The sequence below is a fragment of the Notamacropus eugenii genome, chromosome 2, assembly GCF_028372415.1.
Source record: "Notamacropus eugenii isolate mMacEug1 chromosome 2, mMacEug1.pri_v2, whole genome shotgun sequence".
Classification (NCBI taxonomy): Eukaryota; Metazoa; Chordata; class Mammalia; order Diprotodontia; family Macropodidae; genus Notamacropus; species Notamacropus eugenii.
Genome location: NC_092873.1, coordinates 59,172,320 through 59,199,383, shown reverse-complemented (window position 1 = coordinate 59,199,383; position 27,064 = coordinate 59,172,320). Strand labels below are relative to the sequence as shown.

Here is a 27,064-nt window from a genome sequence, read left to right as displayed (position 1 = left end):
AAACATCCAAAATAAATATTCAATGGTCTCAGGCCATGGAAGAGCTCAAAAAGGATTTTGAAAATCAAGTAAGAGAAATGGAGGAAAAACTGGGAAGAGAAATGAGAGAGATGCAAGACAATCATGAAAAGCAAGTCAACAACTTGCTAAAGGAGACCCAAAAAAATGCTGAAGAAAACAACACCTTTAAAAATAGGTTAACTCAATTGGCAAAAAGGTTCAAAAAGCCAATGAGGAGAAGAACGTTTTAAAAAGCAGAATTAGCCAAATGGAAAAGGAGGTTCAAAAGCTCACTGAAGAAAACAGTTCTTTCAAAATTAGAATGGAACAGATGGAGGGTAATGACTTTATGAGAAACCAAGAAATCACAAAACAAAACCAAAAGAATGAAAAAATGGAAGAGAATGTGAAATATCTCACTGGAAAAACAACTGACCTGGAAAATAGATCCAGGAGAGACAATTTAAAAATTATGGGACTGCCTGAAAGCCATGATCAAAAAAGAGCCTAGACATCACCTTTCATGAAATTATCAAGGAAAACTGCCCTGAGATTCTAGAACCAGGGGGCAAAATAAATATTCAAGGAATCTACAGAACACCGCCTGAAAGAGATCCAAAAAGAGAAACTCCTAGGAACATTGTGGCCAAATTCCAGAGTTCCCTGGTCAAGGAGAAAATATTGCAAGCAGCTAGAAAGAAACAATTCAAGTATTGTGGAAATACAATCAGGATAACACAAAACCTAGCAGCTTCTACATTAAGGGATCAAAGGGCATGGAATATGATATTCCAGAGGTCAAAGGAACCAGGACTAAAACCAAGAATCGCCTACCCAGCAAAACTGAGTATAATACTTCAGGGGAAACAATGGTCTTTCAATGAAATAGAGGACTTTCAAGCATTCTTGATGAAAAGACCAGAGCTGAAAAGAAAATTTGATTTTCAAACACAAGAATCAAGAGAAGCATGAAAAGGTAAACAGGAAAGAGAAATCATAAGGGACTTACTAAAGTTAAACTGTTTACATTTCTACATGGAAAGCCAATATTTGTAACTCTTGAAACTTTTCAGTATCTGGGTAATTGGTGAAATTATACACACACACAAACACACACACATACAGAGAGAGAGACAGAGAGCACAGGGTGAGTTGAATAGGAAGGGATCATAACTAAAAAAAAATAAAATTAAGGGGTGAGAGAGGAATATATTGGGAGGAAAAAGGGAGAAATGGAATGGGGCAAATTATCTCTCATAAAAGAGACAAGAAAAAGACTTTTCAATGGAGGGAGGGAAATGAGAGGGAAAATGTGACACATATTTGACTCAAGGAAGGAATAAAATGCACACTCATTTTGGTATGAAAACCTATCTTACAATACAGGAAAGTGGGGGAGAAGGGGATAGGCAGGGTGGGGGGGGATGATGGAAGGGAGGGCAATGGGAGGAGGAAGCAATTAGAAGTCAACACTCTTATGGAGGGACAAGGTCAAAAGAGAGAAGAAATGGGCAGGAGAGGATGGAGGGAAATATAGTTAGTCTTATGCAACATGACTATTATGGAAGTCATTTGCAAAACTACACATCTATAGCCTATATTGAACTGCTTGCCTTCCCAATGGGGATAGGGAGGGAGGGAGGAAGGAAGAGAAGTTGGAATTCAAAGTTTTAGGAACAACTGTTGAGTACTGTTCTTGCATAGAACTGGGAAATAAGAAATACAGGTAATGAGGTGTAGAAATTTATCTTGCCCTAAAGGACAAAAGAGAAGATGGGGATAAGGGAAGGGAGGGCAGATTGGTGGTAGAGGTAATTAGAATGCTTGGTGTTTGGGGGGGGGGGGAGATGGGGAGAAAACTTTGTGGAAATGAATGTTGAAAACTTGAATAAAGAAATTTTAAAAAAAATAAGAAAACAGGAAGGAAGAGAATAGAAAAAGGAAATAAACAGAATAAAGGGAGTCAAAAACAATATAAATACCAACTATGGAGGGAATTAAAAGAGAAAAGGCAAAATCCTTTGATAGGGCAGAAGACAGAGGAAAATAGAAAACTTAACCAGTAGAAACAGATCCCTCAATTGAGCACATTCTTTCTCCCTCTTTTTGTAAAGAGCTGATAGGTAGGGAGAAGAAAAAAGTAGAAAAGGTTAGGGAAGATACACAATTAACATTCATGATCACAAACATGAATGGAATAAACTCACCCATAAAACAAAAGAGGAAAGAATGGATGAGAAAGCAGAATCCAATGATACGTGGTTTATAAAAAAACAAAAACACACACTTGAAAAATAAAAACTCACACAAAGTTAAAGAAACTGAACAAGATATAAATGAACTCACAAAAGAAAAACCTCCAGGACCAGATGGGTTTATAAGTGAATTTTATCAAAATTTCAAAGAATAATTAATTCAACTATTACATAAATTGTTTGAAAGAACAGAAAAAGAGAATTTCTCTGTGACACCAATTCGGTCTTGATGCCCAAAGCTAGGGAGAGAATGAAAGCTACAGACCAGTATCCCTAATAAGTACTGACACAAATACAGTGAGTAAAATAGCAGAAAAGAGGCTACAACAACACATGAGGACTGTATATTGTGACCAGGTAAAACTTGTATCACAAATGTCAAGTTGGTTCAATATCAGGAAAACTATAAACAAAAATGGCCACATTCATAACAAAAACAATAAAAGTACAAGATTATATTAATAAATAAAGGCCTTTGACAAACTGTGACCAATTCTGTTACGTACACAAAAAAATATAAGAATGAACCTTTCTTTAATATAGTAAATAATATCTCTCCAAAACCCAAGAGCCAACACTATACGTAATGGAGGTAAATTGAAGTCCTTTTAGGGATAAAGCAAAGATGTCTATTGTCACTATTATTATGTAATAGAGTGCTAGAAGTGCTAACATAGCAACAAAAGAACAAAGAAAACAAAGTAACCGCATACATAGGCAAAGAAGAAACATTTTTTTTTAATTTTTATTTCTGCAGATGACACAATGGTCTCACAGAAAACCCTAGCTAACTTCAATAAAGCACCAGGACATTAAAAAAAAAACCCAATCAAGTAATGGACCTTTCTGAATATTACCAAGAAAACCCAACAGGAAGAGACAGAAAAGTCATTCCATTAAAAAAAAACAACCCACCTACATAATGCATAAAATCATTAGGAGTGCATCTCCAAGACACACATGGGAGTTATATGAATACAGTTATAAAATACTCTTTACAGAAAACACAGATAATTGAATCAATATTAATTGTTCATGGGTAGGTTGAACCAACATAATAAAACAATGATATTACCTAAAATAATTTAATTAGTGCTATAACAAATTGCCAAAAGAATCCTTTACAGAGTAGGTAAAAAATAATAAAATGCAACTGAAGGAAGAAAAGGTAAAGATTCTCAAGAGAAATAATGGAAGAAAACAATTGAGAAGCAAATGGGTCTAAAAGTACCCTCCCTAGGCTCTCTAGACTTTCCAGACTTTCTCTAAAGTGTCACAGAAACTATTCACCCTGGAAGTTCACCCTACTGCTAGACTTCACACATCTGAATTACCCTGCAGCTCTATCTTCCAATTGGCTGGTGCCTTCATTTCTCTCCAGACAGCACTTCCGACCTCCCTCATTTCTCTCCTATCATACATACTTTTCAGCTTCCTTTTATGTGTTGTCTTCCTCCGTTAGAATGTAAACTCTTTGTGGCAAGGACTGTCCTTCCCCTGGTAAAAGTACTTAGCACAGCACCTGTTTAGGCAGCTGGTAGCATCAGCAAGATGGCATAATGGACACAGTGCTAGGCCTGCAGCCAAGAAGACTTGAGTTCACATCTGACCTTAGATACTACCTGCTGTGACCCTGGGCAAGCAACTTAACCTGTTTGCCTGTTTCCTCACCTGTAAAATGGAAATAATAACAGCACCTACCTCCTCCCAAAGTTGTTGTAAGGATAAAACGAGATAACTATAAAGTACTTTGAACAGTGTCGCACACAGTACTATATAAATGTTAGCTATAATCATTATGTAGTAAGTGCTGCTTAAATGCTTGCTGATGACTTACAAAAAACATCATCAAAATCACTTGGTACTGGTTAAAAAAATAGAAAAAACAATCAGTGGATTAGGTTTGCTTCTGTAAAACAACATAACGTTTAAAAAACCCAAAAACCACCACTACAGGGTAAGAGCTCACCATCTGACAGAAACTGCTGGAAAAATGGAAAAATAGTCTGGTAAAAATTAAATTTAGAATAATATTCACACTCTATACCACAATAAGTTCCAAATGCCTATGTGACCTAGATATAAAAGTGCCACAAACAAATTAAAGAAACAAAGAAGTTACCTTTTCAACCTATGGATAGGAAAGAGTTTATAACTAGACAAAGGTTAGAGGGGATCAGACAAAACTTACCATTTTTATTATACAGAAAACAAAACTTAGCATTTTTATTACATAAAACCAAAAAGGTTTTGCACAGACTCATTACTAGTAATTAAAAGGAAGCCATTAACCGGAAAAATATTTTTGCAGCAAATTTCTCTGAAAAAGGTTTCATTTTCATGATGTATAAGGAACAGATTCAAATATATACAACAAAAGCCATTCCTTAATAGTTTTCAGTCAAAGGACAGGAACAGACAGTTCTCAAAAGAAGACATCAAAACTATCAACGGTCACTAAGGAAAAAAAATGTTCCAAATCATTAATAACAGAGAAATGAAAATTAAAGCAATTTTGTGGTTCCACCTGACACATGGTCAGATAGGCAAAGATGATAAAAAAGGAAACATGACAATTGTCACAAGGACCTCAGGAAGACAGGACCAGTGGTACATTCTTGGGCAGCTGTGACTGGAAAGCAATTTGCCCCAGTAATACTCACTGCTAGGTCACTACCACAGAAGGACCAAAGAAAGAGAGAGGAAAAGGGCCCATATGTACAAAATTATTTATAGTAGCTCTTTTTTGCTGAAGCAAAGAACTATAAAAAAAGCAAGTTGTCAGAGAATGAATAAATATTATGGTTTACAAATATAACTGAACATTATTGCTCTGAAAGAAATTGTGAAAAAGATGGATTCATAGAAATCTGGGAAACCTTGTATGAGCTGATGCATAGTGGAGGGAGGAAACCATACGAGCAATTCAAACAAAGACTTAAGAGGGCAATTACCACCATGACTTCCAGAGAACTAATAACGAAGCACGCTATCCACCTGCTGAAAGAAGGTTGACAGTCAATAAACATTGATTAAGCACTTGTACAACAACCACTGCCAAGTACTAGAGATACCAATATGAAAAAGATGGAGAAGTCTGAAAAAATGCAGCTGGGTGGAAATGAAGAGAGAATTGGCCTGGGTGCCCTTCTCAATCAAGAGGCTTGGGGAGAGGCTCTCTGACCATCTCTCCAGTCAGAGGCATCCAGAGGCAGAGTACATTGATGAAAGGTGAGTACCAAGGTAACTGGAATCTTGCAGGGTGATTATACTGATAACATTTCTTACAAGGATTGTGTCTTTTCTTTTTGTATTTGGGAGAAGAGACTGGAGGGAGAAAGAGTTAAAAAATAATTTGAATAAAAGACGTTGAGACAAAACGCACCTAAGCAAAGTCATCCTAAAGGCATTTAAAGATGAAAATGGAACGAGGGCAGCAAACAGAAAGAAAAAAGGAAAAGACTGGCAAAGATGTTTATAACAAACTTTTTTAAAAAGCCATCAGGGGCAGCAGAGCCATCAAAACTGGACTCTAACATCACTGACACGGACAAAACTTTAGAAAAGAAGTGGAAATGCACCAAACAGAACAAAGATGGGAAAAGCAGTCAGATTAGACAGATCAGTGCTGGAGGAAACAAATGTAAAGGGGTTAAGGGATCAATTCACAAGGACCTAAAGGTCAGAAAGATGCCAAAGTTGTGGAAGAATTATCGGTCTTCATTAATTCTGAAATAGGCAATCAAGAGAAGGTAAACAACTACCAAGCTATATGTCCACTTTTCCATTTAGATTAAATCTTTTTGACAGTCATTTACACATACACATATCAAGGTACACTTTGACCTTTAGCAACCTTCAAAGTCTCATCCACCTTTGCTGAAGAAAAACTTTATATCATTTGATAGCTGTAAGTGACCAAGTTAACTGGAATGAAAAACATGTCTTTCTTTAGCAATTTCTGTATTTGTGAGAAAGCAGAAAAAGTCGTGTTTTAAAGAAAGAATACAATCAGAGCTCCCAGCCTCCAGAACCATGGAATTTTTACATCAGAAAAGGCCTCTGAGGCCTTACTCAGGGCATAAACATTCCCTGACAAGTGGCCATCCAGTTGCTGAAGTGATACTTACAAGGACAAGTTCCAAGTCAGCCCATTTCATGGGACAGTTTGTAGTAGTGGAAAGTATGCTCCAGTTACAAAGTCAGAAGATATTCAGATTTTGCTTAAGTACAATCTAGGGCAACTCACTCTCCCAGGGCCTCAGTTTCCTTATCTCTTAAACAAAAAATCTTTGGCCTATCTCCCTCACTGAGTTGGAAGGAAAATCCTTTTCAAAAGCTTTATGAAAGTGAGTTAGGAACTGTGAGAAAGCTTCACCTCATGCTGAGAATACTTCAACCCACTGCCCTGAGGCTCTGTTCAGGACTCAGCCCACAGCAGACATAATAAGTGCTTGTACACTGACTATCCTGAGGATTGTTGTTCAGTCATGACCCCATCTGGGGTTTTCTGGGTAAAGATACTGGAATGGTTTAGAAGAGGAAACTAAGGTAAACAGGGTTAAGTGACTTGCCCAGGGTCACACAACTACTAAGTGTCTGAAGTCAGATTTGAACTCACCAAGATGAGTCTTTCTGATTCCAAGTCCAGCATTCTACTCACTGGGCCACCTAGCTGCCCTTCCTAATGTTACATGTGGTAAATTTAATCTTCCTTCCTTTTGACAACTTAGTGGTGCTTAAATTTAGATTCTCCTTTCTCTTCAAGTTAAATTTGTGGCTTACAAAAAAGCAACTTTGTGCCAGAACAAGAACCCAGCCACCATGCTACCACCTCTTTCCTCCAAACTGCCTGCATGCCCAAATCTAGTGAGCCCCAGAGTCTCCCTCTTATCCCCAGGCCAAAAAGAAATTCCTGGGCTCAGCTGTTACAGCTTTTCATAAATGGCCAGTCTTCTTCTACCTTACTGCCCTTCCCCGCCACATCCCAACTACGAAGAACCTTAAGATTCCTTGAACTCAAAACTCCCCCTTCCCTGTCTGTGGGCCTTACACTTGCTCTCCCCAAGCCAGGAAAGATCTATCTCCGGGCAGAAAGAAGCCTCTTAATTTCCCAGGTCACAAAACCCACTGCAAAGGCTTTTCCTGCCCCTCCTCCACCCCAGGCACTAAGGCCCACCCTTCCTCTACACTTCCTTACGTTCCGGGGAAATGTTAGCTCCTTGAGGGCAGCCTCTCTGGGCATGCTCAGAGGTCTGCACAGTGCCTGCCATGTTTAGTAAATGTTTGCAGACAAGTACTCAGGGCTCTACACCCATGGTGCCTCAAGCCAAGAGGTAGTGAGAAAGAACCAGAATGGGGAGAAGCTGAGAATCAATGGTAAGAGACCACAGCCCAGAGCTTCCCTGGACCCACTGAGACTTTTCCTTTAGCCCTCTGTTGGCTCAGGCAAGGCCTAAGTCCAACAAACTTCAAGTAAAGGGAAAATACATTTTTGCTGATAAAACAAAATGCCTAATGAAAAACACCACCATTTGCTACTTTAAAAAAATTATTAGTACAGTGGGGAAAAAATGCTTGATTTAGAGTCTGAGGATTTGGATGTAAATCCCACCTCTATTACCTGTGTGACCTTGGGTAAACTACTTATTAGTTTTACTTCCCTTAACCTGCAAAATTCTCCCACCCACTTGCCCTTAAATGTGAACTATTTTGTGTTTCCTTGAGTTTCTCTACAATCTGTTAATGGGACACCTCTTGGTATTCAAGACGCTTTACATATATTACTCAATATATGCTTGTTAATATTTAAGGCAGAAACTTTATCTTCGTTCTTCTACAGGGGATGCAGAGTGGAGTGCTGTGCAAACATGGACAATCAACAAATGCAGTTAGGAAAGAGATCCTCATCAGTAAGTCTATACAAAGATGGCAGTGGGTCACATCAAACAAAACTCTTAGGTCACTTCTGATTACTTGGATGACTCAAGCACAAAGCTTCAAGCTAAAGCTAGGTGGGGTAAAGTGGATAGAGCACTGGGCCCAGAGTCAGGAAGACTCACCTTCCTGAGTTCAATTCTGGCCTTGGACACTTACAAGCTGGGTGACCCTGGGAAGTCACTTCACCCTATTTGCCTTGGTTTCCTCATCTGTAAAATGAGCTGGAGAAGGAAATGGCAAATCATTCCAGTATCTCTGCAAAGAAACTCTCAAATGGGGTCATGGAGAGTCAGACACAACTGAAACAGTGGTGACAAAGTGAGGAGAGGCAGGGCTGGGGCAGGGTCAGAGATGAGAAGGAGACGTACTGGAGAGATGTCACAGAGATGAAGTCGACAGCCCTTGGTAATACATTGGATGTGAGGGTGAGAGGGAGGAGTCCAGATGTTTCACAGTTTATAAAAAGAGTTTTTCTGCCTAGGAAGGCAGCTCCAATCATTACTGGTATTGCATAAGGGCAGAAAGCAGTTCTGAAGTGACTTTCTGATTCATTCCCACATTTAATAAGGATAAAAACCAAGGCTCCAGTTTCAGTCCTTTCCTCATCTGGACCACATGAGGACCAAGGGCCCTTCCATTACATTCCATTTAACTGGGGAGCAGGCATAGTACAAGGAGACTTTAGGATTCTCATTCTGCTTTAGATGACTCAATGACATTAAACATGACATAATCATGTCATGTACATTCAAAAGGCATACTGAGACGTAAATACAAAGTAAGACAGAGCAACTGTAAGAAGGAGAGTATACCTCCAATGTATCTTAAAGGAAAAGGAGAGATTCCAAGAAGTGACTGTGAGGAGGGAGGGCATTTAGAGACAAAGGGGCACCTGTACAAAGGCACAGAGGTGGAAGAGGGAACACCATATACCAGAAAACAACCAGCAGGATAGTTTGACTGGGGCATAAAGAAGGAGTGTGGAAGGGAGTAATGGAAAAGAAGGGCACTACCTAGGGGTTCAGCAGTGGAAGGAGTGAAATTCCAAGCAGGAGACTTTCATCCTCAAGGTGACACACACTCATTGAAGGTTGAGCTCTGACCTGTTTTAGGAATATTAATATGGCAACTATGAGGAGGATGGATTGGAAGAGAGAGAGAATGGAGGCAGGGGAGTCAATGAAGAAGCTCCTACAATAATCCGGGCAGACTCAACCTGGAGGTACAATTTAAAAGAGGCCAAGTTCTTCCTCCAGAAAACTCTGTAGTTAAGCCCTAGTTTCAGAACTCCAAAAAAAAAAAAAAAATGAGTAGTATTATCTGCAGAGTTAGAAGCAAGCAATTCTTATCAGTGGAAATAACTATGACTAGGCTCCATGTGACTACTTACTCACTTGCTTTAAATACATGTCAAATGCAAGGTGTGAAGATATCACATAATCTAATCAGACAGGGGAGTTATAAATAAACCCAGGCCATAAATTAAACAGCAGTTTTGTAAACGAGCTCCACAACAACTCAAATATCACAGACCCGGTGGAAAAGGACTCAGTGCACAACCCCAACCTAAGAACCAAATTCTATGGTTCTGTGGTTGCCTTTAAAAAGCGGTACTGAAAGCATCCCGCGCTGAAGTTCTCTGTGCTGTGCGTGAACAACTAAGTGGAATGATCTGAAATGCTAGGATCAAAGAACTTGAGATTTACAAACCCAACTTTCAGAGGAACAGGAATCCCCACTGATGGGGGTCAATCAACTTCCCTCTGATGATCTCCAGGGAGGGGAAATCCCCTCCTTTTGGGGCAGGCAACTCATTTCATTTGTGAACAAACCTATTACTAAGATTTTCCTTCTATAACTTACCTCCACTTACCTTTATTGCCTTTCTTCCCAGTTCTGTGCTCTGGAGCCTAGGAGAATAAGTCAAGTCCCTCGATCACACGACCACCATGAAAACAATCATTTTTCCCCCACTAAGTTGTCTCTTCTTCAAGCTCTTTGTACAGCATAACAAATGGTCCATAATGGCTGTCCTCCTCAACATCCTTCCTCCTCTGCATCCCACAATCCTCCAAAAAGAGCACCATTAGTTAGACCTAAAGTCAAAAATTTCAGAAGGATTATGAGTGTCTCTTTCCCCTCCCAACCTGACTGTTCACCTCTAACTTCACCACTGAAAATCAAGGTCACGCTTGCTCTTCCCCTTCTGCTCCATGGATGGTTTCTCTCCTCTCTGAGTTTGCCTTAGAATAGGTACATTACAGTGTGATAAATGCAACAATCTAAACTTCTCCACATGACACTGTCTCTGGAATGGTGAGCACTAGCACCATGCCAGGAGCTTAATGCAATAATCAAGAGTCCTTTGGCCTCCCCTATCAGGACTTAGCAGACTAAATGAAAAAAAAGATGAACTCTTTTACTGATAAAACTGTCATCGATAGCAAAAACTAGTTTTCCTAGCACTCTGTCAACCAGAAGGCTCTGTTAAATGGCACTTCACCCCATCATTCTTCAATAATGGTAGTTCTGCTTCATTTGACTCTGAAGCACTGCAAGACGATGGTGGCCACAAGCGGCCTCATTTTTCACAGTGGACAATGGAGAGGTGCCAGGTAGATGGGAACAGGCTGCAACATACAAAGAATAAGGAACCATGCACAACAGAAGCAAAGAGTGTCATTAAAGAAACATTTAATCAAAAAAGACGAGCTGGCTATGTCGCAAGAGATGCCTATGCAAAAGTCACCCAGGCTCCATCAGCGCCCTCATCCTGGAGAGACGTAAGAACCCCAACACCCGTACGCGTGCACACACCTAGAGGCAAACATGTTGAGCAGGTACCAAGTCCAATTTCTAGCAGGCCATGGACAGGAGATGCACAGGGTGGGCAAGCTTAGATGAACTGTGATCTGGTGGAATGTCCACATTAATGAGAATGCATATCCATGTGTATGTTTACAGACTTTATTGCAATCAAATTTTTTTAAAACTGGTAACAGGTTTATGGTAAATTTCTACTGAAATATTCCCATTAATGATCAGAAGACCCCATTCTGCAATCATGCCAAATAACATAGGTATGCTGCAGAAAACTTCGTAACTACTTTTTCCCAAGAGATAAATGAGAGCAGGCCTAAAGAAGTTGGGGAACAGGTAAAATACTGCTAGGTTTGCTAGGTTTAAAGTCAGAGGGCTGGGGCCACCTGAATGATCCCAAGCCAATCACTGAACCTCCACACTAAATGAGGGAGCTGACCTACATGACTTCTGAGCTCCCTTCCAATTCTGAAGCTACAGTCCTATGATCTTACGACTGTACTTCCCTATTACAGGCCTCTGACTGTTTAATGACAGACACATCTTCGCCATGATGCTAGTAAAGATTCTGTTAACTTATCTAGAGGGACATGAAGAATGATATTTCAATATAAAACAATTACATCTTAACAGAGAAAAGTAGTTCGTCAGAGTCCTAATCTTTTGCTGAGAACACTGTCTTGTACATTAATAAAAGTGTACAGAATTGGGACAAAGGGACAGAGTTCACATGACCACAACCACTTAAGAGACACAGTGCTAGCCAGATGTACAGTAAGGAACTCTAACAAAATGAGCAGTCTATGGAGAAGGAGCAGTCCAAGAGCAGATGAGGAAAGAATCTACTTAAATGATTTAACTCAATAAATAATGCAAACATCCCTAAAAAGATATCAGAAATCTCTGTCACTCCCCTGCTCAAAAATCTTCAGTAGCTCCCAGTTCCTCTAGGGTAAATCATAAACTCCTCAGTTTGGCATGCAACATCTCTCTCCAACCTGTCCTTCAAGACTCCCCAATTCAAATGACTCCCCCTCTCACATACTCTACATTCCAGATAAATTGCTCTACTGTTCTCAGATCTTGAAATTCCATGGTCCCTCTCTGTCCTTCTACAAGTTAACTCCCCTACTTGGAATGCACCCCCTCACCTTTGCCTATCAGAAATTTTTCCCTTCACTGGAGCCTCAGCTTGAGGCCATCTCCCCTTCCCCAGACCACCTCCCAACTGGTAGGACTCTCTGATTCTCAAATTACCTTGGATTAGTCATCTATGTATAAGTAGTACTACTCTCTTTAGGATGGAAATGTCTTGAGGTTAGAGACTGCCCCTACCCCCAACCCAGTCTTCCCAGAGGCGGGCTAGCAGGATGCTTTGAATCTAGCTACACTGGAGGAAAACAACAGGTACACAGAGAAATAAATGCAAAATATATATGAAGTAGGTACAAAATCTTGGGGAGGGCAGATATTAAAAAGAGGCTGGGCACCGAAGCCTCAATATAAGTAGCCCTTGAGCTGAGCTTTGAAGGAAGCCAAAAATTCTAAAAGACAGAGGCAATGAAGGAGTGAACTGCAAACAAAGGGGACATTCTGTACAAAAGCACTGGGGAAATAAAATGGTATGACCTATACCAAGTAGCTCAATTTGGCTAGACCCTACAAATATATGAGAGAAAGTAGTGTGTGATCAGAAGTCTAAAAAGGCAGGATGAATTCTCAAATGAGGGCTTTTAGTATCCAATATTTACAGACAAGTAAGAGAAACATGTAAGTCCAAAAGCCAGGGGGAGGTAGGGATGGAGAAGTTAGCATTTTTATATAGTGCCCACTATGTGCCAGGCACTTTACAAGTATTATCTCATTTGATCTTCACGACAAAACCCTAGAAGGTAGGTGCTACTGTTACCACCATTTTACAACGGAGGAAACTAAGACAGAGATTAGGTGACTTGTCCAGGGATACATAGTAAGTGTCTGATGCTGGATTTGAACTCCCTGACTCCAGGTCCAGCACTCTGTCCACTATGCCACCTAGCAGCCTGAAACAAACAAAAAGAATCAAAAATTATTAACAATTATATTAAAGAATGCTCAAAATCAATAATCAAAACAACTCTTGAGGATTCATCTCACACTCAGCAAACTGGCAAAGACGACAAAAGATAGAAACAATCAATGTTGGAGGTTTTATGGAAAGATAGGCCCATTAATACACTGCTGACGGAGCTGTGAATTTGTACAACCATTCTGGAAAGCAATTTGGCACTCTGCAAAGAAAGCAGCCATACTCTTTGACCCACAGATTCCACTGCTAGTCTTTTGGTGTATCTGTAGCAAAGGACTAGAAACAAAACATTCCCCACAGACTGGGGGATGGCTAAACTGTAGCACATGAATGTCATGAAACATTACTGTGCTATAAGAAAAGTGTGAAGGTGATGAATAAATACAGAGAAGCATGGAGAGACTAATGAACTGATGCAAAACGCAGGAAGCAAAGCCAAGAAAAAAAAAAACAACATACACATACAACATATAAACAAAAGGAACTACAACACAATTAAAAATGAATGTTGCAAAATTATAAATAGTACAACATGCAAATTAAATTCCAACATAAGGAGGAGGTTGGGGTAGAGAGAAAACCCAGTACTGAACTCAGAGGAAGGTAGGCATGCCTGGGTGTCAGTTTGCTCATCTGCAAAATAAAGATCTCCAAAACCTGTTCTAAATAGGCTACAAGGAGGGAAAGACAACTAAACACATTAGTGATGTTGTAGAACAGTTTATATTTCTATTGCCCTTCATATCCATTTTCCAATCTGATCGTATCCAAGCTTTATAAGGCAGCACTTTTTAAGTGCAGGTCCTTGTCTCCAGCCTCTACATATAGAATCAAAACTCAAAGGACATCAATGACAAAATGCTTCAAATCACTTAGAAGCAAAATGCAAATCAAAACAATCCTGAGTTTTCACCTTACACTCAAGGAACTGAGGGGAAGATGATAATGGAAAATGAGAACAGTCAAAGAGGGAGGTGATGTGGGGAGACAGGCACACTAGTGTATTGTTGTCAGAACTTTGAATCAGTATAACCATTTTGAAAAGCAATTTGTAATCATGTAAACAAAGTGACTAAAATATCTATACCCTCTGACCCAGAGATTCCTCTATGACAACGGATGTCACTGTTAAGAAAGTCCAAACCAATACACCAAAATATTTATGGTGGCATTTTTTGTGATAGAAGGAAATGGAAATAAAGTGGATGCTCATCAATTGCGTGATGGCTGAGCAAACTATGGCAAATGAATATCATGGAATATTACTGTACTTTATGAAAGGATGTATATGATGAATCCAGGAAAGGTCTACATTACCTGACGCAAGGTCAAGAAAATAATACATAAAATGACTACAACGATGTAAATGGAAAGAACCACAAAAAACAAATAAATAAAAGTGACAGTTATAAAATTACAAAAAACAAGCATGGCTCAAAAGAGATACAAGAAGACATCCCTACCCCATCCCTCTGCAGAGGTGGGAGATGCAAACATACTGCACATGTTCTCAGACTCAGTTATATGGATTTCTTTTATCTTTTTTTTTTTTTGAGGGGTGAGTCTTTAAAAGTATTATGGGATAGAAAGGGGAGGTGGGCATACACTGGATGAAATTATGGTGATGTAAAAAAACAAAAGATAGTAATAAAAACCTATTTTTCGTCCAAGATCACAAAGTCGTTAAGTGGCACAGTTAGGAGTGAAACCCAGGTCTTTAGACGCCTCATCTGGCTGATGCTGTGCTGTATACAGCAGGTCCCTTTTTAAGGATACTATGATCTTTCTTTACACACAGCAACATAATCCAAATACATTCTAAATGTGAAGGCTATGCACTAAGTGCCAAAAATAAAACATGTGGACACAGAAAAATGTTTACTTTTCTACAGATCAGGCAACAAGACCCGATCTGAATATAGTGATTGTCTATTATGGGGTTTGCCAAACTTGAACAGATCATGGAGCAGAGTGTCAGACTAGGGGCAGGGAGGGGTTACTGGCAGAGTCAGATAAAGTCCTTCCTTATTCAACAAGTTGGAACCAGGAAGGCCTGCAGGCCGTGGTCAGTCATGTCAGCACTTCCTGCTTCTATCTAGGACAGCTGGTGAAATATGGCAGAGAAATAGTCATTTCTTCACTCTGCCCTCTACTATGGCAGAACCCTCCATAACAACAAACCCTTTCATTCAAATCTCCAGAATTCAACTATCTATAACAACCTCACCTCTCAGGTACACTAGCCTAGAAAGTAGGGGGAAAAAAGCAAATTGAAGTACTCAAAATAGGAGTTATAACACCTCAGCTTCAGTATTTCCTACTCCTTGGGGTCCTCACCAAGAACCTACTTACTATTATTTTGCACACAAACCAAAAAAACTCTATGGTCTGCTTTCCAAACGCACAGCAAAATTAAAATCAGCAACTTCAATGAGTACTGGGGGCCTACTAGGGCAGACATGCCAACAACAGTGAGAAGGAAGGGACTCCCAGTTCCTTGAGGATGAGGTCTATGTCTCCTGCCCATTTCTAGTACCTAGCAGTATCTAGCCCTTGGTAGATGCTCACCTGTTGAATGAAAGAATGAATGCACCAACAGCTGGCAGATGGGGGAAAATGAGAAAGATGATTTTAAAAAACCAACATGAACTCAAAAAGCATAGAAGTTTGGGACCACTTAGCACAGAAGCAAAAAGATCTGCATTCTTCCAACAGGCCTTCAACAACTATGAATTATATACCGCATACTATAATAATAATTCTATTAAGGATGATAATCATTAAAAAAAGATTAATTCATTTCCTAAATATTCTACAGTATATTTAAAAGTTAGAAAAGTAGGCTATAGAGTCTTTTCAAAAGGTCCACACAAAACGAACCAAATGTTCCAGTGTAGTACTTAAAGTAGGAAGCCCTCAATTATTTGGAAAGCTAAGCTCTCAATAATGACTCATTACCCAAGGGTTCAGGCTGAAATAAGAACAGGATTGGACCCCTCTTCCATGCCAGTAGCTCCTGCCTACCTGACAAGAAAAATGAACAGACCAATTATCAACACTAACCCAAGGAAAAGGGTGCAGACATTTAACCAACCTACTGTCCTTTACTTGCTGTTTCTCTTGGGTTGTATGGGGTGTTCGAGGAGACTAATACCCCTGGGCTCAGGACCTGCCAAGTCCTTTTCAGTTCATGCACAAAGATGGTGTCCACATTCTACCCAGCTCTTGTCTGTGGTTCCAAGAAGCTGTAGCATGTGCAGCAGCGACATCCCAATAAAACTTTCTCAGATGGGCTAAACCAGGCTGAGGGTAACCAAGCCATCAGTGAGTTTAGGGGGATATCAAGATTGCCCCTGGTGGAATGAGCAGACATTGAAGACATCAAAGGCATCCACTGCATCCTGGACCATAGGCAGCCATCTTGACTTCTGTCTTGTCACCGTATTTCAATAACTCTGGAAGAGGGAGTGAGGTCAATGACCTAGTGCAACTCTGCCCCACTGAAATCCAATTCACTCAGAAGTCAAGACATCACACCATGAAGTCATTGGTCCTTTTTGAAAATGAAGGACAAACAACAATTTCTTTCCTCAAAAGAAGAGAGTAGAATATAAAATATTTGGCAAAAGATAATCCTGGAATACTGGGACAAGAAGAGATTATGAAAACATGGGTTTTTTATAGTTCATCTAGTCCAACCTTCACCCCACCCTCTCATTTTCCATCAGAGGAAACTGAAGCCCAGAGAAGAAAATGATTTGTCCAAGACCACACAGGTAATAAATGCCAAAGCTGGGACTGAAATACAGGTTCACATACACAATGCACCACACACACTGCTTCCCAACCTTAAAGTAGATCTTCTTTCAATGAAAACTAGAAGTCCTAAGATCACAGAAATCAGATATTATTGTACAAAATATGTTACTTTTCCCACATGCTGGGCTGTTTAATGGCTCAAAGTTTATATTTTGCCTACCTCAAAAACAGAACCATCATATGCCACTATTTAAATATTGTTTGAATTCACGATTCAATTAAAGCAGCCACAAGTTTAAAAAAATTAGGAATAATGACCGAATTTCCTCAGAAACTATTACAAATGCATTCTGCTGCAAAAGTAATGTAAACAAATTTACTACTTCAATTATGGTAATTCAGCTTTTATTTCTTTTCCTTATGCCACATTCAAACTAGTAAAACAAGAAAACAAAAGAACCACAACTATGCCACAGGGAGATGGTGGTAAAGGTGAAGTTTCTTAGGGAAGGCTTTGAGGGGGTGGTAAACAAAACTAAGGCTTAACTGACTTGAGTTTTATCTCAAAAATGAAATAGCACTTAATAGGGAACAGATCAAAGAGGAACAGGATAACACAATAAAATCCATAATAAATTCAATTCAACAACACTCATTATTAACCTCACATGTACACTGAACATTAGGAATACAAGAATGAAACAACACACAGACCCTGCTCTCAGGAAACTTAAGGTCAGGGATGTTAATGGAGAATGAATATCAAGTGAACAAAAAAAGATTTCCATGTGGGAAAGGGAAAACAGTCAAAAAAGGATCCATTTGAATGTGAATGGAACACGTTCCTAACCTCGATTTTTAACAAACATGAAGGCAGACTTTAGCCCTTCCTATAAAAGCTGAAACTGTCTCTCAATGATACTGTCCACAAGTAGAATGTATTTTCAAGATGGAATGAATTCTCTATCACTGGAAGACAAGAAGCAGAAGGTGATGACTACTTTTCGGGGACACTGTTGTGGGAATTCCTGTTCAGAGAAGAGTTAAATTAAAATAGTGAGGTCCCTTCCAACTTCAGTTCTATGAATATGTTCTCAAAACAAATCTTCTTAAGTGACATGACATTTCTCATATATGGAAGGATCTGGATAATATAATCAGCTCTCAGGGAATAATGGGCTCACTATATATCCTATCCCTTCAACTTCTCATCCTCTGATTCAGTCACGTTGTCTCCTTTCACTTTCTTCTGACCCAATCCCATGCTTTCCCTGACAACAGAATCCTCCTCATTCCACCTCATTTGTGTGGGCGGGCTCTAAGGCTCAGATCTGGGTCCTCTTCTTTCTTTCCACGCTTGTAATTTCATCAAAGACAGCTCTGTACAGATGACACCCAAATCTGCAGAGCCAGTCCTTCTCTCTCACCTGCCACCCATCACCAGCTGGCTGCCTACCTTACAGGCAGTTCAAATTCACCCTACACAAAACAAACCGTGGTGTCTTTCCTCTATCCAACCTTCCTACTTTCCTATTTCTGGAGAGGGCTCCACCATCCTGCCCATCACCCAGGATCAAAATCTCAGTCATCCTCACTCAGCTCTTCATTCTTCTTGGCTCCTGTATCATCTCGACACATCCTGTCAAGTCTACCTCCAAAACATCTCTCTGAAAGTGCTTCCTCCCCACCCACACAACTCTCATCACCTCCGGCCCAGGCCGATGCTCAGCCTCCAACCTCCTTCTCCAAACCATCCTTCCCACAGGGGCTGAGCTGAGGAACCTAAAGCTTATATCTAACCAAGAAGCCTCTAGAACAAAATACAAACCCCTTGCCTGCACTGTCAGCCCTGCGCAGAGCTGGCTGTGGCCAATGGCTCCAGACTTACTCCACCTGACTGCCCTGGTCTAGGCAATCAGGCCTAGTCACCATCCCCTCTCCAGCATACTCCTTTTCCCTCTCTCTCTTCCTCCTTCCAGACCTCCTCAGCTGGTGCCACTCAGTTACTTTGTTACAAGTTAGTTTGTACCAACTTTAGGGTAGATTTTGTATTTATTTCTCTGTTTGCATATCATCTCTCCATTCCCATCATCACCCCAAGAGAAATGAGAGCACCTGGAAAGGCAGAATTGTTTCTTTTCTTGGCTTGCTTTCTTTCTAACAGCTCCGGGACAGTGGCATGTAGTAGGGACTAGAAGTTGGCTGAACTGAACCCTTCCTATCGCCTATATTTCCTCTTCCTGCTCCTTGACTATTTTAACCCTAACTTGGATCCTACAATTTCAGTCCTTTCTTTTGAAAACTCACTGAATTTGGCTTAATTGTTCTGAGTCAAATACAACACACAGTACTAAAATACACAAAGCTAAACAAAGTAGAGAAGATTGGGAAGTTTAAGCAATTGTGAGCATTAGTAACTGCCCTGGTAGCTAGCTAAGCATGTACTTCCCAAAACTATAATAGTCTGCTCTTAAAGCATCTGCTGAGAGGAGAGATTAAAGCTAACATTCTCTCTCATTCACACACATTCACTCACACTCACACTCACACTCACACACACACACACACACACACACACACACACACACTTTCACTTTATTCACAATTACCAAAAATAAAGCAATACTACAAAGCAATGTAATCTCTAGCCACCTGTCAAACTAGGAGAAAACAAAACTTCACTCAGTCATAAGCCAAAGAGGAGCCTTCATTCGTTGTGTGCCTCCTCAGGGAAGTCACACTTCCAAAGAGAGAGGAAGTGCGTAGCAGAGGATAACAGGGAAGCAAGAATTCCTATCTTCTCTATTTAAGGAGAATACCATCATTATTAAATAGTAGAGAAAATAAAACTACTCATAAAAATAAGGTTTTTCATATGTGCTGCAAAAGTACAGACTGAATTATTTCACTTTTACTTATTGTTACAAAAATGATCAATAACCAGATTCTAATTATAATTCTTCTTCCTCAGACACCAGATTTAAAATGTCCATTAAAAGGCCTGGAGCCTAAGGAAGAAACTAAAATCATACCAGGCCTTCTGATCCCTGTGAAACCCTGGGTGAATCACTTCTACTTTCTGGGTCTCAGTATACTTATCTGTAAGTGTTCAGGGGTGAATATGATGTCTTTGAGGTCCCTTCCAGCTGTAATTCTGCATGATTACAAAGTCTCTGGAACGGGACCTTAACTGTTATTTACAGTGGAGCTATACTCATAATTTACTTGTACTGTTTATTCCAATTCTCAACCTAAATAACCAAAAAGTTCTGTTTACAAGTTTCTATACCTCATGGACTATGGTGACTATGAGTGTAACAAACAGAATGAATTCTTAAATGAAATACTCTATTATGCCTACCCCACCCTAGCAGAATGTAAGCTATATAAGGTCCAGAATTTTTTTTTCTTAACTTTTACCTTTGTATCCACAGTGTAAGAAAGAATAAAGCCTGGAACCTTATCTGGGAAAGACCCAGAGGAGGAAACTTGCCCCCAATGTTATTAGTGCCTTTTCTGATCTCTAAATTAGCCTTGGAGAACTAACTGAAAGGTTCACTCAGGTTCACAGAGAAAGTATGTGCCAAATTTAAGCCTTGAACTCAGGTCTCCCAGGCTGCAAAGCCAGCTCTCCATCCACTACTCACTGCCTGAATGACTTTCAAAGAACCCTCAGTACAATGCCAATACATTTTAAATTATCAGTGTAAACAGTGCAGGGAAATATTCAAGAAATTATTTTTAAAAATCAATGAGAAGCTGTAAATTGAATCATCAAGAATAAAATGAGGATGTTAGAAAACAGAGTAATTCTCTCATCTGGAACATGAGGGGATCAAACACCTAACTCAATGATCCTACTACCATTAACTGAATGCCTGCACACACAAAGACCAATATACTAATACGCTACAATATATGCTGCATATGCTACAATAAAAAAAAAATCAAACAAGGAGTAAATTCTGGAGGCTTCTATTCACACTTCTTTTGTGAAGGCTAAGCACTGCTATGTTTAAGACGTAATGCCTTGTTCAAAGCAGGGAACCCAGAGGGTTGAGCCTGGGACAACTTAATTTTTCTACTCCATTGGCACTGACGACAAAAGCCCTGGGAGCAGCACCCCCACACACCATAACAGCCTATGTAGGACTTCAATGGCAGAGCCTGAGTGATGGTAGGGAAATGCAAGGTGTGGAAATTCAAACATATCACAATTCACTCATGGTCACTAATGGGTTTTATCAAGGCAGAACATTTTGTAGAATGGCCAAAATAGCACTCAACTGGGAATCATGAAATGTAAGAACTACTCCCTACTTCCTCTGCCACTATCTATGTAGCTTGATAACCAGTGACAGTCACTTAACCTCTGGGCCTGTCTCCTCATATGTAAAATGAAAGAATCAGATAGACTAGATTCTCTATCTAGCTCTAAGGTCCCTGGTAGCTCTATTATTGGATAATCCTACAAACTAGCCTTAACAAGAGAAATTTAAGTAGAACACTTCTAGAGCATTTCTATATTAACTGATATTTGGCACAGCCTTTTTTTTTTTATTGGGAAAGGGAGGGGAAAAAAGTTAAGGAAGAGGTGAACTACAAAGCAAAGTTAACATTACACTTTAAAGGGGAAGCAATAGTTGAAAATGCACTAAAGATTTTTACAGTTACAACTTAACTAAGATGAAACTGAGAATCAGATGTATAATTTGAAGTATTTTATCAAAAGAATGAAGAAATTCTGAGCTGTTGGAATTTCTTGACATAATCACATATCAATATAGTCCATGAAATCACCTATCAATATGCTTCCTACTCCAGATCACACTTTACTAGTCCTCAATACATCTGTTCATCCCTTTTACTGCCCCCTCCCAAGAAATGACTATTAAAACCTGAAAGATAAAAATTACTTATTCCCAATCTTTCCAATGAATCTAGGAATGAATGAAAAGGCATTGATCAAGTGCAGGCACATTGGGGATATAAATGAAAAAGTCAATCACTTGTCTGAAAATACTTAAACATAGTCATACAAATCTACTGTTTGAAAAATTGTGTCAGTGTTTAAAGTTAGACATTATCTTAGACTCTCTAGTTTCCTTAAAGAAAGCTGGACAGCCATCTCCCCAGAAGGCCTGTCCTAGTGGTCAATCTCCCCTCCCCTAACCCCAGCGGCCAGTGCCATCCACCCTGTATTTTCTCTTTATGTTCCAATTTTATGTATGTTGGCTTTTTCACTAGTATGAAAGTTCCACAAGGATAGGCAAAGTTTTTTGCTTTTTCACTGGATCCCAAGCACTCAGCACTTTATATCCTTAAGAAATATTTTTGGTTAGTTGACATCAATAGCTCAAATAACTATGCAGACATCACCACCTACTATGTGTCGATCTGAAATGTAGTGTAACACAGAAAACTCCCTCTCATGGAGGGCACTCCACAGTGGACTGAATCCTTATTGCCTTCTGCATCTATCCCTCACTGTTTCTCTCTGCTCAGCTGGCTAACTGCTACAGCGACCTCCCTGTCATTCCCTCAAACCTCCCTCCTAGACAAAAAGAAAAGAAAGCTCCATGGGGGAGGAAGAGACACACGTAGAGAGCTCAGTAAATGCCAGAATGAGTTATTAATGGCAAGATGACAAGCCTTCCCATCCCCCAGCCCAAGATATGTAGACCATTCCATCCATATATCCATCTGGTTCGAAAAAATGTTTGCTTCCATTTCTCCAACATCTGCCACCAAGGGCTCTTCAATCAATCACTGATGGGTCTTGAGGAACAGCATCAGGAAAAGCACCTATTTAAAGCATGCTCTTGACTCCTTGCAGCGTTCCAAATACTGGATGCAGAAATTCACAATTCACTCTAGTCTGCTCCCAAGCTAAGAAAGCTGGCAAGAAATAGTGACCAGGCAGTGAGATAATTATTAGCAGTGGATTTATTAGCTCTTTCTAGCATACAGAGGACTGCACTGGCACCTGGGGCTCAAGTGCTGTTTCTGGCACATGCCAGCTCAAGACCAAAGGCAAGTCACTTAGCCTGGAGATGTCCCAGGCATCTCTTAAAACTTTAGATTACGGATAAGTTGCCTGATGGGAGTTCCCACACCAGGCATTCCCTACACTTATGAAATCACAGGTTAAAAGGGACAGAGAACAAGCACCAATCTGTAGTTGGTTTATTCAAAGAAAAGTCCCCCAACCACCAGCCTTACTCTCTCCCATGAGAGTCAAAAGTGAGGAAGATAACTGAATTAGTCTGCATATGTGCACACAATGCACACACACAAGCATAAGTCAGTCTTTTACAGCTCAAAGAGATCTAGCTGCACCACTCCCCAGGAAACAACATGAGTCATAAGCAATTTAATACACGGGTTTAAAATGCTGTACCTCTCCCAGCCCCCACCATTTTATCAGCTCCCCAATGTTTAACCAGCTCCACCCACCTTTGCCAAAGTGTCACATTCTTATTTCTGCAAGGCACACTCGAGCTCATCCACAAAGTCAAATTCAGAAAAAAGTAACGAAAAGAAAGGAGGTACATAAGAAATTTTTTAAAAATATATCTGTAAGTAGCATAGAAAAGAAGACTTGACATATGGAAACTGTGAAGAACCAAGAAAAAGACTCAAAAGGGCAGTTGGAAACAGAAACAAAGTTATCCCATCTCTAGGTTTGTTTTAGGATTTGACAATACGAATTAGGACTAATGTATGGTTGTATGGTTGGGCATGGAAACATGAGTACTGTGAGTATATCTGGGGTGAGGGGAGAAAAATATTTACAATTTTCTACTAGTGAGAGCACTTCTCATAAACCTACCCCAAAAGAAGTAAAAAGTAAAAATGTTTACAAAATATCCTCAAGCAATACAGGGTATTTCTGAGATAAATATCCATTTTTACAGAATGCATAGAGTTAACTAAATTACAATATTAACTCAAGTATTAACCAATAAATTTCTTCAAGTTTTAAATTGTTTCCATTTAAATAAATGAGTTCAACTTCCCAGTTTAAAAATACCAATAAAAATTAGTCATTTAAACTGGTCAATTTATAATTTAATATCAATAATGATACTGCAGTTTGATATGATGATGTATATAATGAACTCAAATGAACTACCTAAAAATTAAACTACAAATCTGTTTCACTGTCCAAGTACTTAATCATTTAATTTTCATCAGAAATGCTAAAATATTTAAACTTAAAATATTTAAATTTTTAAATTTCACAATTCTCTAAACACTTTAGTTTTAAAATTTCATATATGACACAAAAACTGTATGGATAATTTTAACATGACTTCAATCCATATGGATGGCCCTATTTATAAGCACCTTTAAAAAGGAAAAACCTGCAATACATAGTCCACAAATATATGACACTAGCCCAGAAAGCTATGTTTTTATAGCTGCACTGGTGTTTTACACTTCAGTGACGTCCATTCCATAGCTGATAAGCTGATAACTTGCACCCTATAAACTAATATAATCATGTTCCTTACGTTGTCAAAATTAAAAAAAATTCAAGACACAGGTCTTGAATCCAAATCTTCACAGATAAGGAAAATGAGAAGTTACTCCCAAGCCACATGTGCATGTATGTCAACATCAGCCTGCCTTCATAAACATTAAAATCCAAAGAATTTCAGGGAGCTTTTAAGGGCATTTCCCCTTGATCCTGTCAAAAAATCATTTTTTCACTTATTAATCATTACTAAACAACTCAAAGACAACCTACTAACACGAATTTGTAAAACCAAAGGAAATCAAACTCCCTTTCAAGAAGCTCACTGTCTAGAAGCTAAGTACATTTGTTAAGATATCTACCAAGTGCTCTGGAAAAACTTAAGTACCAACTTTATTAACTTTCACTTTTAACATGAAACTACAAACAAATCACTTTATAATAAAAGTCAATTTAAAATGTTATCTACTTTGTACAAAAATTATATTTATATATAAAATTTTATCCCAGGATAAAAATATCCTTAACAATAACACATCAATTGATAAAAAATGCTACCACACAATAGCCCAAATAGCTCAGTAACTCAAAAACTTACAGGCCAATTCTTGTGTGAATAATTACATCTTTTAGTAAAAAAGGAACAGAAATGAGGAGTTAGCAAATGAGTATATTTATACAGAAACGTTCCGGCAATTCCACAAGAGCTTGACATCTCCAGTAAACACCTTTCAAACAACTCAGTCTGAGCAAAGTCACTTGCATCTAGAAGTAAACCAACAAGGTGATTTACCCCCATCAAAAGTGAGCTCCAGCTGCATTTCATTTAAGAAAGAGGAATTCCTTCTACATTTAAATGAGAAAATGTCAGCACCAAGCTTGGCTTTTCTCACTCTTCTTTCACAGATCCACCCTTAACTTGAGAAACACTGTATCCAACACCACACCAAATACAAAGTTACAACAGAAAAATACCAGTCTGTCTTCAAGCAGACAGCTTTCTCCTGGGAGACACATCAGGTACATTCAGGAAGTAGAGAACACTCCAGATGAACAAAGTGTTGGACAGCACTGACCCAAATGAAGCTGGATGGCCACCAGAGGCCCCCTGGTCCAGGATCTCTAGGACATCCCTGACAAGTGATCAGCTGGCCTCTCCTTTTCGAGACCTCCAGTGCCCAGACCACCTCTTTCACTGCTCACTGGTGGCTGCGAAATGAAATCACATAGGCTGTGGTGCACAATCGTTCAATCCAGAGAACTGAGAAAGAAAAGAGAAGGGCGCTTCCTGCCATAAAGATCACACAGCAAGCCCTCGATCCGTTAACAGGAAGCTAGCGAAGGCCCCAGGGTGGGGTGGGTCAGGGGGCGGTAAAATGCGGGAGAAGGCCCTGGTCTCGGGAAAGACCACTCCCCGGACCCCGGCTCCGGACTCGTCGCCCAATGATCTCCCCGCCAGCTCGTCTGGGGGTCCGGCTCCACGTCCCGTCACCCTGGGTCACTGTGGGTCGCCCTGGGCCCCGCCGGCCCTGGGGGTGTCTCCCTCTCAGCCCCAACAAAGCCTCCCGCACCCTGGGCTCCGGGGTCCGGCCCTGACCTCCCCCATAGGCGCCCAGGCCGCAGGCCTCCAGCGGGCCGGGCCGGGTCGGGTCAGCACAGGGCCGGCGGGGCCTGGGTCTGCTCAGGCTTCTCGGCGGGGGTCGGGGCCGCCCAGAGGCGGCGGGTGCCGAGGGGGGCGGCCGGCCCGGGACGGGCGGTCACTCACCAGACTAAGGCCGGGCCGGGCCGGGCCGGGCGGCTCCTTCCTGGAGGCCTCGCCGGGCTCTCCTCGGGCTCGTCCTTTTCCTCCTCCTCCTCGTCCCCGCCGCCGTCCCCGGCCCCGTCCGCGGCCCCGGCTCCGGCTCCGGCTCCGGCCTGGGCGAAGCGCTGCGGCGGCGGCGGCGGCCCGTCCGGTGCCCGCGGCGCGGCTCGGGGCCCCTCCGTCGTCGGCCTCCCGCGGGCTCGCGGGCTCGGACTGGGCTCGGGCGGCCCCGGGGGCTCCGGCTCGCGGGCTCGGGCTCGGCTCGGGCGGCGCTCAGGGGCCTCGGGCTCGGGCTCGAGCTGGGCACTGGGCTTCGACTCCGGCTCCGGCTCGGTCTCTCAGGCCTCGACGCTCCCCGCACCCCGCCCCCAGCCCGACCCGGCGCACGCTCTGCGCAGCCGCAGTGCGCAGCCTCCGTGCGCTGCGACGTCGGCTCGCAGCGCCGCGCGCCCGACCGAGGGGCGGGGAGCCCCGGGAGCCTCGGACGCCCCCACAGGCTTGGCGGACCCACCGAGGCCGAGCCCGGCGAGGGCCCGAGAGAGCGAGCCGGCGAGAGCGCGTGCGCTCAGTGCTCTCCCCTCGCTGGGGCAAAGGCTAGCCTGGATGCACGAGCGGGCAGATAAAAGTGAAACAGCCCCTGCCCTCAGGCCGCTTACATTCGGTTTGTTCCCAGGGAAGCCCTTTTGTATCCCAGCTCTGCTCTAGGAGCGCGCATTTCAGTGGTTCGTGATGAAGCCCTTCACGGGGCAGCGGTGGCACAGCCAGGGGCACAGCCGGTGGCACAGCGGGTACAGTGCCCAGCCTGGAGTCAGGAAGGTTCCTCTGAACAAGCTGGGTGACGCTGGGCAAGTCAGTTCATCATGTTGGCCTCAGTTTTCTCATCTGTCAAATGAGTCAGAGAAGAAAATGACCAACCCCTCCAGTGTCTCTGCCAAGGAAAC

At 41.2% G+C, this 27,064-nt stretch overlaps 1 protein-coding gene across 2 annotated transcripts in view; it reads right to left on the bottom strand.

The window, feature by feature from the left end:
• CAB39 (calcium binding protein 39) overlaps nucleotides 1-26,261 on the bottom strand; it is a 111,535-nt gene extending 85,274 nt beyond the window's left edge. Inside the window, exon 1 of one of the 2 annotated variants that reach the window (XM_072640511.1) lies at nucleotides 26,088-26,261. The gene's annotated coding sequence lies outside the window, so the exon portion shown is untranslated. Of the gene's footprint in view, nucleotides 1-25,398; nucleotides 25,584-26,087 lie in introns of those variants that run through there. The other variant, XM_072640513.1, reaches the window with a different exon arrangement.
• Between the last annotated feature and the right edge of the window lie 803 nt (nucleotides 26,262-27,064).